General features: G+C 40.1%; 1 protein-coding gene across 1 annotated transcript in view; it reads left to right on the top strand.

Annotated features, from left to right (window-relative positions):
• The window catches only part of KHDRBS3 (KH RNA binding domain containing, signal transduction associated 3), a 100,709-nt gene extending 88,877 nt beyond the window's left edge, over positions 1 to 11,832 (top strand). Inside the window, exon 12 of the transcript XR_005779025.1 lies at positions 11,752 to 11,832. The gene's annotated coding sequence lies outside the window, so the exon portion shown is untranslated. The remainder of the gene's footprint in view (positions 1 to 11,751) is intronic.
• The last annotated feature ends 1,160 nt before the right edge of the window (positions 11,833 to 12,992 follow it).

The following is a 12,992-nucleotide window of genomic DNA, read 5'->3' as shown; positions in this document are numbered from 1 at the left end:
AGACTAATAGACACCTGTTGCCTGATATCTCAAGTCTTCAGTGATCTTTGGTACCACAAATGTAGACAACAAAGAGCAGACCAAACTAAATGTCTGACCGCTATGCAATAGACTTCTATAACCATGAACTTGATATGGTCTCCTTATTCTACTGTTAAGTCCTTTTTGCATAGCATTAAAAAATCTGTAACCTCACCTCCATCATTATATACTTAGACATCCTTACCTTATCAGATAACTATGTCATTGTACTACAGTGTAAAATGCAGCATCCTACAGTGCTACATAGAGAATCTATGTCTCCATTGTTTGTAGGCACTCCTGGCGTTTCCAAACATAGTTGGGTCCATATTTCAAAAAATATATTGCCAAGCCACTCAGCCCATCTTCATTAATGCAACTTGCTGTAAAGATATTTATTGTTTGAGTATATATCACAAATTAAAGTTCCATTTCAAGTACACACTGCTCATCACCGGGGAGAAGGCTTTTTATGAATTCAGTTTTTAGAATATATCTAAAAATTTCCCGCGAGGCCGTCTGGCTGCTGCATTAGTTTGTATTATGTCAATTACATTTCGAGCACTTTTTCCACTAAGGCAGTGCTAGTAATATTATCAAAGTTCTTAGTGTCATCTATTAGAAGCTTCAGCTCACTACATTCTTAGACCTTTCTAAGTTCAAAGCCAAAAGTCCTTATATTAGGTTTTTTTGTTTTTGTTTTCTCTCTCTTAATCTTTATTGAATATCCACTTAAAATAAAGTAACAGACAGGAAGGATTGACCCTCAATCAATCAGATAATGTATAAAACTAATGACTAACTTTTATATTAGGTTTTACATTCAACTAGTGGGATTGGGTTGTAGCTAGAAAAGAAAATCCCAATGTACCATATCCCTAAAGGAGTATTCCAACCAAACAGATCAATTCTATAAGTAGTCATACTTAGTTAAATACCTAATAAGGGAGCCCTATTGGACCTCTACCCATTGGGAGTACAGAGGACTACTAAATCTCATTTGAAGTTGACTGGAAGAGGTAGGAATGTCAGAAGGAGCTCTATCTCCAGCTAAGCAGTCCTCCATAACTCCAGTAGAGTATAATCAAGAAATCTGTGAAAAAGCGTTCTTTTCTAATAGGGGCCATTTAATATTACTTAATGTGGTTAGGGAACCCTCATCCTCCAAAAGGGTTGGGATGGTTCATAAGTATCAGGTGTGGGTCCGATTTTTCGGACTTCTGCAGATCAGCTCATTTAAGTGGCTGTAGCATTCCTTTAAGTGCCTCCTCCAAATCATTGCTTACCAGGCACAGCTCCTCACTTTTAGTAATGGCTGAACTTAGTATTATACTCAGCCCATTAACTTGAGTTTTATTGCTGGACACAGACCTTTCAGTGTGGTGTGGTGCCATAGCTCTTTCGATCAGATGATCAGTGGGGGTCCGAATCGGAAGTCAGAATCCCCATGATCAGCTGATCAGAGGGCCCTGGCGCCATATCTTCATTGTTTACCATGCATAGCTGTGTACTGTTAGTAGTTCTGTACCTGATTTTACAGCTCAAGTAAATAGGTTAAAGGCAAGCCATCAGTTTTGCATTCCCAGTTAATCCCTTTAGCCCTAGTGTAATATAATATGTAAGAAATATTTACAATTTTTTTTTTTCTGTACTTTATATATCTCGGTAGCAGGGGACTTCAGCTTTCTATGGGCTCTGCCTGTGATGTATGTTTTGTAAAATAATTCAAAAGTTAATCATGGAAAAATTTGACAGGGAAAGTTCCAATGTCATTTCTTAATATACATATGTATATATTTTTTCTGGCTTGATTTAATCTTCCCGGCTATGATGTGGTTTAATGAGACCTCATGAAGACAGTGTGCTTTGGAAGGGCTAGGTTCTTGCATCCTTTTGATGTTGCATGAAAGTAACCTTATGCCACATATTTTCATGACGTTCCATTGAATGTGTGCATATATTATCAGATTGCCGAGTACAGTAAATTACCAGTGCAAATTCAAGGCCTTTCACCTTCATCCCTTTTCTACCTTTTTGATTGTGGTTGTTTGTGATTAAAATGTACAAAGAATATGCGTTCCAACAGAAATTCTAAATGGATTGCTTGAAGGCACTAGAAAATACAGAACTTTGAAGAAGTAGTCCCCGACTCCTTCTAGATGACCTCATATTTTTTACACTTTTAATTTTTTAAATTTTTTTATATTTAATTCAGACATATAGGTGCATGAATTGTTTGTTTCAGGTCTTTCCATAGAATCTAAACCAACTTTTCTAAGCTCATCTACCGTAAAACATTGTGTTTTTTCTTGGCCAATGAGATATTCAGTTGCCTTTGTGTTTTTCGTCATGGTCTTGATGTGATATTTCATCTTCACCTAGTAGACTCTTGACCAGACATTCCCTTTGAGAATTTTCTGGTGCAGTGTAAAATCTATGGTTTCTTCCTTAAAGGCAAGTTGCTTTAAAGGGGTATTCCCGTTGTTTGATATTATCCCCTATCCACAGCGATGTGCTCTGCTATCTCTGGAACTCCCATAAAAATGAATGGAGCGGCCACGAGCATGTGCGACTGGCTGCTCCGTTCTTTTCAGGGGTCTACAGGGGGTACGGTGCCACCATTCTCGAGATCAGAGGGGGTCCCCCACAGATCTAATAGCTATCTTCTATCCTGTGGATAGGGTATTACTTCAAATGACCTGAATACCCATTTAAGGTTTTTTACTATAGAACCAAATCTACTCCGTGCATGGCAATGCTTTTTGGATAGAATATGCATGCCATCAAGAGGTACCATAAGGCAGTGCCCACAGCTAATGTAGAACTTTAGGGAATGTTTACAAGAGAACTCAAGTAAGTATCGGGGATGGACATGCCATATGTGCAACCTATGTGGCTGCACAAGGACCCACTATAAAAGGGGCCCTAATTACGTGTAGGGAACTAAACCAATGAATTTCATTGGATTGTTGGGCAGACATAAGGTGGTGCTACATTCTGAGCTATTGGAGAGCAAGGGGCTCATATACAGCTTTTGCACAAGAGGCCCCTGCTGTGTCTGTCACCCTTTAATGCCCAATAGAGCAAACGCTACCATCGAGATGGTCCCACAAATGTTCAAGTCTGGGGAATTGGGGGCAGAGGTGGTACATAATCTGCAAGGATGGAATCATACCCAAATCAGTTGAGGGTGCCTTCCACATGGATGAGCGGGCCCAGAGAATGCCACGGAAACATTCCCCAGACCACCATAATGCTGCCACAACCAGCTTGTGTTCTTCCATCAATGGTTGCAGGGTGTTAGTTCACTGATGTTTCTTGTCTGACATGCCAACGTCCATCTGTTCCATGAAGCAGAAAACACAACTCATCGGAGAAGACAACCCTTTACCAATAAGTGGAGGTCCAATTCTGAAACTGCCGTAAAAATTGAAGCCTTTTATGTTGGTGCAAATGTTTAGCAGAGGTGAAATGACCATGCATCTGCTTCGGAGCCCCATACGTAGTAAGGTTGGCAGAACTGTTTTAGACACACATCAGGAAGCCCCCTGGTTCATTTTGATGATGAGCTGCTCCACCGTAGTGTGTCGGTCCGCTCTTGCGCACCATCGTAGCAGACATTCACCTCTCACATCAATGGCATGTGATGCTGCGCAATTTCCAGGACGCTTATTCGCAGTGGTGCCATTTGTCCACTCACAATACACTTTAACCACAGCAACATGTGAACAGTTCACAAACTGTGCAGTTTCTACATTGTGAATTGTGTCTCACAATGATCTATGGGGAAAAAAGTCTGCTCCATCTGTATAATGATTAAGTATTTAAAAAGTTGTTCTATTATCCAAGTTCAATATGCTCTGATGTATGAGTCAGATGGCAGAATAAAACTATTATAATGCTCCCTATGATGTCTTACACAATGCCACATTCAATGGAGGAGTAAAAAAGGACAAGATTACAGATGAGTAATACTCCAACTCAACTGTACAGTATGAAGTGCAAATGGGCTTGCTGAAGAATTCTGCAAGTTGTTAACGGGGATTTCTTTTATTAGTTGACCATTTAACACTTTGATTCCTGGATTTCTTATCTATGGGAGACATTGGCTTGTTGACCTCGGAACAGCTGCACAAAGTTCTAAGGCTTGAAATACCAAAAGGATCAGCAATATGTTTTAGCTTCCAAACCCAAGTATTGTCTCCATCACACAGGGTCAGACTGACCAGATTAGTAGAATGGGGGCGTATGCCTTCAATTACAGCCACATGACCGCTCACATGATGAGGGGCGGGTTATTCAAAAGGTGTATTTAAATGGTGCATTGCATATGTTGTATTAAGCTACTATCACCTGTATTTGAGAAAGGCAAATTCTATGCCGAAACGTACGTCACATGGGTGACGAATAAAGAAGTTTTCAGCTCAGCAAAACGGAGTGCTGGTCTTTCTAATATATGACCAGATTAGTAGTCTATCCTCCAGTTGGTGGAGATGAGAAATTTAGCAACACCAGAATTTGGCTGATGGACACATCTGCCAATATGTGGCCATATTTATCTTCTCTAGGACAATGTAGGCTCTTATGTTGATGTACAGTCATCTTCAGCTTCCTTTGTCTGATATGGGAGAAATACAGTTTGAATGATGACATATCCATAATGAAATATGCTCCTTGGCTTCTCATGAAAATTTTTTTTTTTACTTAAAAGGCACCTGTCAGCATGATCAGCTATATTATACCAGGCATATTGTAAAGTAGGGCTGGTCCTGCTGATTAAAACAATACCTGTCTTATAAGAATCTTTTTGTGGCGTTCCAGAGAAAAGAAGACTTTCATTCTCTATGCAAAGGAAGGCTTCAGTGTCCCAAGGGATGTGACTAGTGATGGAAAACTGAGAAGTGGACTGCCCTAGTGGCTAGGACTCACCCCCTCTGTGCATTAAAGCCCTTAGTTGCATAAAGAATAAGTCTTTTTTCTTGGGAACGCCACAACCGATTTTCACAATACGGATATCATTTTACTCAGTAGGATCAACACTAACTGGCGGCATGTCTGGTTTAATAGGGCTGCCAGGTGCTCATTAAAGAAAATGTATCACCTATATTGTTTTACTAATTAAGAACAAGGAGTGAAACACTTTATTTTTCTAATATTTTTATTTTTTTATTTGTAGATTTTTATTTTCTGTATATGATTATGGGGGCAACCATCACATTTAGCAGCAGCCACATGGATCATAGTCTAAAATGGACATGAGATGACTTACCAACATCTATGAGAGTTTTATAGGCATGCTCTGCGACTTGTACAAAGGTCATTGTGCAGTGAGGAGTTACATATACAGTATAGCCTTTCCCAGCATTTTATGAATGTAGGTCCCTGTGTTGTAAAGTTATGTCCCCCTATAATTTCTGTGCCATTCATGTCAATCACAAGTGACTTGCCACAGAGATGTGCCTAGTCACTCCTCTTTTTTTGCCTGTTCTCGAGAGGCAGCAGTGTGAAAGGATGGTGTGATGGGGATCATCACACGGGGGTGAAACCTTCCCTTGCAAAAATGAGAAGTGACCAGACATGCTTTTGACTGATGTGTGGCACAGTAATTATAGGGGGACATAACTTTACAATAAAAGCTACTATGACATGCCCAGGGGAGCATGGGCAATGCTATATATGTAACTAAATTTTTTTGACTTGGTGACCGATCCTCTTTAAAGGTGCAGCCATGTTTTAACTATTGGATACGTTCAAGAGATAAGAAAAGTGTGAGTGAAAAAATCAAAATGTTCAAAATTGATATTATAACTGCGCTGAAAGTCACCAAGGATATGGACATTGTATTAAACACTAAAAGCCATTTCATATCAAAGTTATATTATATGCAGTACATACCGGTGAGAATGATAATTGAAAGTAATGTGTAACCACTAGTGTTGATCGAGCACCAAAGTGCTCGAGTGGAACACTTTGCGATGCTTGGGTGTTCAACCGAGCACCCGAGCACAATGGAAGTCAATGGGAGAACCCCAAGCACCCCCTGCTCGGAAGAGGGGAGGGTGTCGGGACTCTAGTTCGGCTTAGGAATCTCTGCTCTGATTCCATATATAGCTATGTCCATATATGGAGTCAGTGCTTGGGGACACCCCAGTGTATTTAAATCTAATTTAGCCTGTATTTCAGAAAAGTTTTTGCCGTGATTCGAACTCACGACCTTCTCTATGAGAGGCAAGGCACTTAACTACTCATCTATAATAGCTGCATAGCCAGTTACTAAAAATATATATATATATATATATATATATATATATATATGTGTGTGTGTGTCTTCTACTGTACTGTACCTCTACTGAGACCTATACAGTATAATTCTCATATTTATTTATTTTTTTAGTGACTGGCTATGCAGCTATATAGTGTAGTGGTTAAAGTTCTGGGCTGTGATGCAGAAGCTGTGAGTTCAAATCCTGTCCCAAACTTTTTCAGATTTGTGGGGCTAACAACCCCAACCCTCTGCTGATTGACAGATTTTTTCCCAAGCACAGTAATAGAATAATATTTATTTAGCACCAACATATTTCACAGCACTTTTCAATCAGAGGGTTCATGTACAAAAAAATCAGCATACTAATCAATTAAAACAAGAGGAGTGAGGGTCCTGCTCACAGAAGCTTACAATCTATGAGGAACAGAGGTGACTCAAAAGGTACAAAGTGCTTGTTTTGTACAATGGTCCAGTCATCCTAATAGGGGAGTACATATAAAGCTGCATGAGCCAGTCACCAGCCAATATCTGTGGATACTGTTGGTTGAAAGGATCAGCTTCTAAGGAACAATGTTGTAGAAGAGTTAATGGAGAAGAGTTAGATTAGGCAATGTGGTAGGCCAAAAAAAATCACAGAAAAAACAAAGATAAAAACATCCTGCACGATATGATATATGGATGTGGTAGGCCACCCTAAAAAAAGATATGGTTTTAGACTGTGGCTAAAATTGTGGGAGTTGGGAACTGTCATAATTGTCTGGACTAATGCCCTCAAGAGAATCTGTGCAACTCGAGAAAAGTTTTGGAGAGGGGAGTGAGGTTCAGATGATGGAAGATGTTGGCCGTAAATCATTGGCAGAATTGTGAGCACAGAGTTGAATCTTATACTGTATGAGTAATAGTGTTGAGCGCAAATATTCGAATAGCAAATTTTTTTAGCGAATATCGGCACTTCACTAATTCGCGAATATTTCGAATATAGCGCTATAAATTCGTTATTTTCGAATATTCTTTTTTTTTCTTTCCCACTTCCCAAAAGTAGTTCTTACCTGTTCTGAGGATTCCTGGCTGCTCCAGCCAGTGCCCGTTGCCGCTTCTGCCGACTTCCATGCTCATGGAGCGTCCCCATCACCATGGGAACGACTCCATACTAGAATGTACTGTCGGATGTGAGAATTAAGTTGAAATCGCAATGCGATTAATATAACTTTAAGTAATCGCATTGCGATTTCAACTTAGCACTGCTATATTCCATATTTGTTAACTTCCTTAATTCTAGCAAGCTGACCCATTAGAAACACAGCTCTAAGTTGAAATCGCAATGCGATTAATATAACTTGAAGTCATCACATTGCGATTTCAACTTAGACCTGGTTTACTATGGTTGGCTTGGTAGAATTAGCAAAGATGACGAATATGACGAATGTATTCGTCATATTCCTCAAAACGAAGATAACAAAATATTCTCCATCTTCGTTTTAGCTACCTATTCGTCAACTTCGCTAATTCTAGCAATCAAATAGGAAAGTTGACTATAGAGACAGCTGTGTTTAATTCGCTATGCGATTATATTACTTTACTTTTTTTTTAAAAATAAATAGAAAAATTATAATACTTGATAATTATAATAATTATTCTATTTATAAAAAAAAAAGAAGCAAAGTAATATAATCGCATAGCGAATTAAACACAGCTGTCTCTATAGTCAACTTTCCTATTTGATTGCTAGAATTAGCGAAGTTGACGAATATGGAGCTAAAAACGAAGATGGAGAATACTTTGTTATCTTCGTTTTGAGGAATATGACGAATACATTTGTCATATTCGTCATCTTCGCTAATACTAGATATCAAACCAATAGGAAAGTTGCCTTAAGTTAAAATCGCAATATGCGATTATTTAAATTGCATATTAATCGCGATAACTAGAATAATGACGAATATGAGACGAATATTCTAGCGAATATTCGCAAATTTCGTCGAAATCGAATATGGCACCTCCCACTCATCACTAATAAATAACAGTGCAGTGACTGGCACAGGGAGGAGGCATTGAGGCAATGACTGGCACAAGGTAGAGACATTTATGCAATGATGAGCACAGGGTGGGGTTATTGATTCAGCGACGGGCACAGAGTGGAGGCATTGATGCAGTGATGGGCACAAGGTAGAGACATTGATGCAGTGATGGGCACAGGTTGGAGGCATTGATGCAGTGATGGGCACAGGTTGGAGGCATTGATGCAATAATGGGCACAGGTTGGAGCCATTGATGCAGTGATGGGCACAGGTTGGAGGCATTGATGCAGTGACTGGCACAGGGAGGAGGCATTGAGGCAATGACTGGCACAAGGTAGAGACATTGATGCAGTGATGGGAACAGGGTGGGGTTATTGATTCAGTGACTGGCACAGAGTGGAGGCATTGATGCAGTGATGGGCACAAAGTAGAGACATTGATGCAGTGATGGGCACAGGGTGCAGGCATTGATGCAGTGATGGGCACAGGGTGCAGGCATTGATGCAGTGATGAGCACAGGGTGCAGGCATTGATGCAGTGATGGGCACAGGGTGCAGGCATTGATGCAGTGATGGGCACAGGGTGCAGGCATTGATGCAGTGATGGGCACAGGGTGCAGGCATTGATGCAGTGATGGGCACAGGTTGGAGGCGTTGATGCAGTGATGGGCACAGGTTGGAGGCGTTGATGCAGTGATGGGCACAGGTTGGAGGCATTGATGCAGTGATGGGCACAGGTTGGATGCATTGATGCAGTGATGGGCACAGGTTGGAGGTGTTGATGCAGTGATGGGCACAGGTTGGAGGCATTGATGCAGTGATGGGCACAGGTTGGATGCATTGATGCAGTGATGGGCACAGGTTGGAGGCATTGATGCAGTGACTGGCAAAAGGTAGAGGCATTGGAGTAGGGGTTGAACAGATAGATGAGTGGCTGCTGGATTCAGATTGGAGAGGGGCGAGTTTAGTGAGGGGAGACAGATTTAATAATGGGTTACAGTTATCAAGGCAAGAATGGACCAAGAAGAAAGCTGCCAATCAACTTATAAATATCAAGAACCTCGTTGTCTATTACTAAACTTCAAATAAAGGCAAAGTTCATCAAATGAACACATCAAGCAAAAGACTGAAATCAGTGTGACCATCACTACATAAATATAAAGGACTCCTTCCTAAAGCTTTGTGATAGAGTCCTCAATATAAGTTCTGGGACTAGCTCTGTCTACCCCTCCTACCACCATTGACAGCTTTTTCCATAATCGGCGAAAAACAGAGGGAAGATTTAATAAAAAAATTCTTAGAAATTTGACCTGCTACAGTACACAAGATTCAATCATTTATTTCTCATCAACATATATGGTAACTATTCAAATAGGTTTTCAATTTTCAATCAGACGACTCTTTGGGATTTCATGAGATAATAAGGACTACAGGGGGTAATAAAGTGTGAATGAGCCAATCAAACCCTCAGAGCAATCGCAGCCGAAAAACCATATGCACCCAAATTACTAAATAGAAACATAAAAAGAATAATAGATTTGTCAACAGCAACTTAATGATGGTCTCCAGGCAACAACTATATATTGTTTAGTATTAAGAAGGGATAATAAGAATGGCTGGTCTTGTGCTATTAATGAGCCAATCGCACCCACCGACCATTCACAGCCGGGCTCCATTTATTTACCCAAAGTACTACGTATAGAAAGCCATAATGAAGATTATAAATGTGTCAATAGCAGCTTGGTTATGGTTTCCAGGTAGCAACTGGACAGCACACAATTAAACAAGGTTGGTTCATCAAGACATCCACTTGGCTAAATAAGGACTGGACGAAATCCCTGGCTGTTATCACCCGAGAAACTGCAGACAAATGTGGGATTTCTTGGTGCCCACTCAAATGAACGGGCAAATATGTTATGCATGTTCATGCTCAGACCTCCAGAGAGGAATTGCTCTTTGTTTCATAAATTGCCAAGATAATTATGTTGTGCATGGCCAAAGCCAAGGTAAAATATTGACATTGTTATTAGAAGGTCAATTACAATCCATTGGTTGAGCATTTTGTCATTAGTTATGATGCCATTGAAAACAAGAAGCTCCAAGAAAGGATCTTGACTTTTTTATACTTATTACTTTTTTTAATTATATTATTACTGTGTGCTTACCAGACCTAATTTATTGCTTAACTATCTTTTCTCTCATTTCTGTGCTGTGGAATGTAAGATATTGGTTCTTTTATCGACCATTTCAGACTGTAGAGAGGCTGACTGCCGTGTTCTTTAATGGAATGACTGATGGAAAGTCTATAAACCCCGACCCTGTGGGCACTGTTCTATGTGACACATGTCCAGTGCTGAAAATCTCCAGCCCACTTGTCTGGTATTGCTACACTTTGAGAAGCCATAAACGTAAAGGGGTTCTCTGGGGCTTAAACATTGATGGCCTATCCTCAAGGTTGGCCATGTATGTTCGATCGGTTAAGATTTGACCTCCAGGACCCATCCTATCTAGTAAAATAATGGGTCACAGTTCTGCAAGCACTGCATATATACTCAAGATAGGTCATCAATATCTGATTGGCAGGGGTCTGACACACTGCACCCCCACTAATCAACTGTTCGATGCAGTGTCTAGCGCTGCAGTTAGCACTTTAGTTTGCCTGGAAGTACAGCTCCGTCCAAAGTTGTGGCCATACTAGGATATATTCCAGTGAATCAGAGCTGATCTGCAATCACCCAGCGCCGCCATTATACTTTTGAATGGAGCTATGCTTCTGACTCCATTCAGAGTGGAGGCTGCACTGGAGGCTGCAAGGAACATATGATCGGTGGGGTTTTTGGACTTCCACCAGTAGTATATTGATCATCTATCATGGAGCACATGGAAAATCCCTCTTACCAAATTCAGTATTTCCATGATTGACTGCGACTGGTAAAGCAGATCAGTTTGATTCAAACAAGCTCTGTAATCTCTTCACTGTGCTGGCTGGTGGGGAAAGTAAATTGCACGATTCTACCAATAGAGGTGCTGTGTCTGGAAAAAGAAAAGCAGGGAAATCTGAGTTAAGAGGATTCCACCATTCTGGAACCATATCAATTAGCCAGAGCAGAAAGTGGCAGCAAAAATCCTCTATGAAGGACCTGGCGTACAAGTGGAAAACATGGATAGTCTGTATTGTCTCCTTTTGCATGTAATGCCGCTGCAGAAAAATTGAACACCTGCTGCCAATATTTTCAGAGATTACAGCCGATCACTAGGAGTCTAGAAGTACTGGGACACCCGTTGATCAATTTATCATGATGGATGTAGAGCACGGCCCGTTAAATGTTATGTGATCCTTGTCTATATCATATAGGAGCAAAGACCGGAATATCATACCTTACATATATTTAAAAGAGCCTTAATTTTATGAATTCCTAATGTTTTACCCGTGTGCTTTATCTTTCAGGTCTTCTCATTCTACATCCTGCTCCGGCGGCTGCAGAACTGCTCAGTATTCACCAATGTGCCTACAAAGACTACATTGCTTGGAAACGATGCCTCATAATTTATTGTTAATATTTTCTATCCTGTAGAGAAGATTTTCAGAAAAGTAAATTATCAATGAAAAGCGGCTACAAGTGGTTTGTGTTCTAAAAACCAATAAATTCCTACTCTTCTGTATGTTTCCGGTTGGAAACAAAACTTTTTTGTGTTCTGGTCGATTTCTATATTTCCTGTATGGGCTCATGGCCTGGGTCTGGTGTTGCATACCTATCCTGTGCCATGAAGAGAATCTGCCTTGTCTCTTCAAAGTTCCTCAGTTGAAGAATAATGCTGGCGTGTCACATATATAAGATGAATTTAATATAGTTTTAAAAAATGGTAGCATACGGTATATCAAAAATGGCTCAAATGAAAGCATGGCAAGATGCAAATTCGAAATTGGAGACCAAAAGAGTGGAGACACACTTTAAAATATTTTTTGCTATTTTTTTAAAGATGTCAAAAGTTTTTATTTTATTTATTTTTTTACCCCTTTGATATCTTTTATTTTTCCTCTAAAACAAGTCTAATAAGGCATGACATTGAGAGATACTACTCAACTGTGAGGTGTCTGAGACGAGACAGGGAAGCGAGTTTTAGACAGAAAGGATCATATGTTGCCTATTCCTTTCTCTAGCTGCACCAAACTTTTATTTAGCAAACATCATCTTATTTTATTCTTAATGTTATACTGGGTTCCGGACACACAAGATTGAGATACATTTTATAGACTTTGACCACTAGTGAGAGCTGGGCATTACCTTAGTCTGGCTTGGTGAGGGCCTGTGGGGAAAAGGTTGATTAGACTTGGACCTAAAAAACAGAGGAACAATCTTGCTGATACATAGAGCATTAGTCAGGTCTCATGCAGTTCAGTCCTGGGCAACCGTTCATAACTCAAAAATGTCCTGGAGTTGGAGCTCCAAAGGAGATCAGCAAAACTGATAATGGAGAATCCCTTTTACAAGCAAAGATTGAAATAGTCTCAAGAACAGACATCTATTGAAGGGCAGGTATGATTAACTTGTGAAAGTACTTTATGTAAATGGTCCCACAAAAAAATATGGTGAAAAGCTGATCCATGTAAAATCTCCTCAACAGTTAATGGGGCATGCCATCCAGCTGGAGAATATAGTTATGTATTATAACTACAGTTGAGCGAAC

Source organism: Bufo bufo, chromosome 5 (genome assembly GCF_905171765.1).
Source record: "Bufo bufo chromosome 5, aBufBuf1.1, whole genome shotgun sequence".
Lineage (NCBI taxonomy): Eukaryota > Metazoa > Chordata > Amphibia > Anura > Bufonidae > Bufo > Bufo bufo.
The sequence above is the reverse complement of the archived record's forward strand: the minus strand, read 5'-3'. Positions and strand labels throughout refer to the sequence as shown.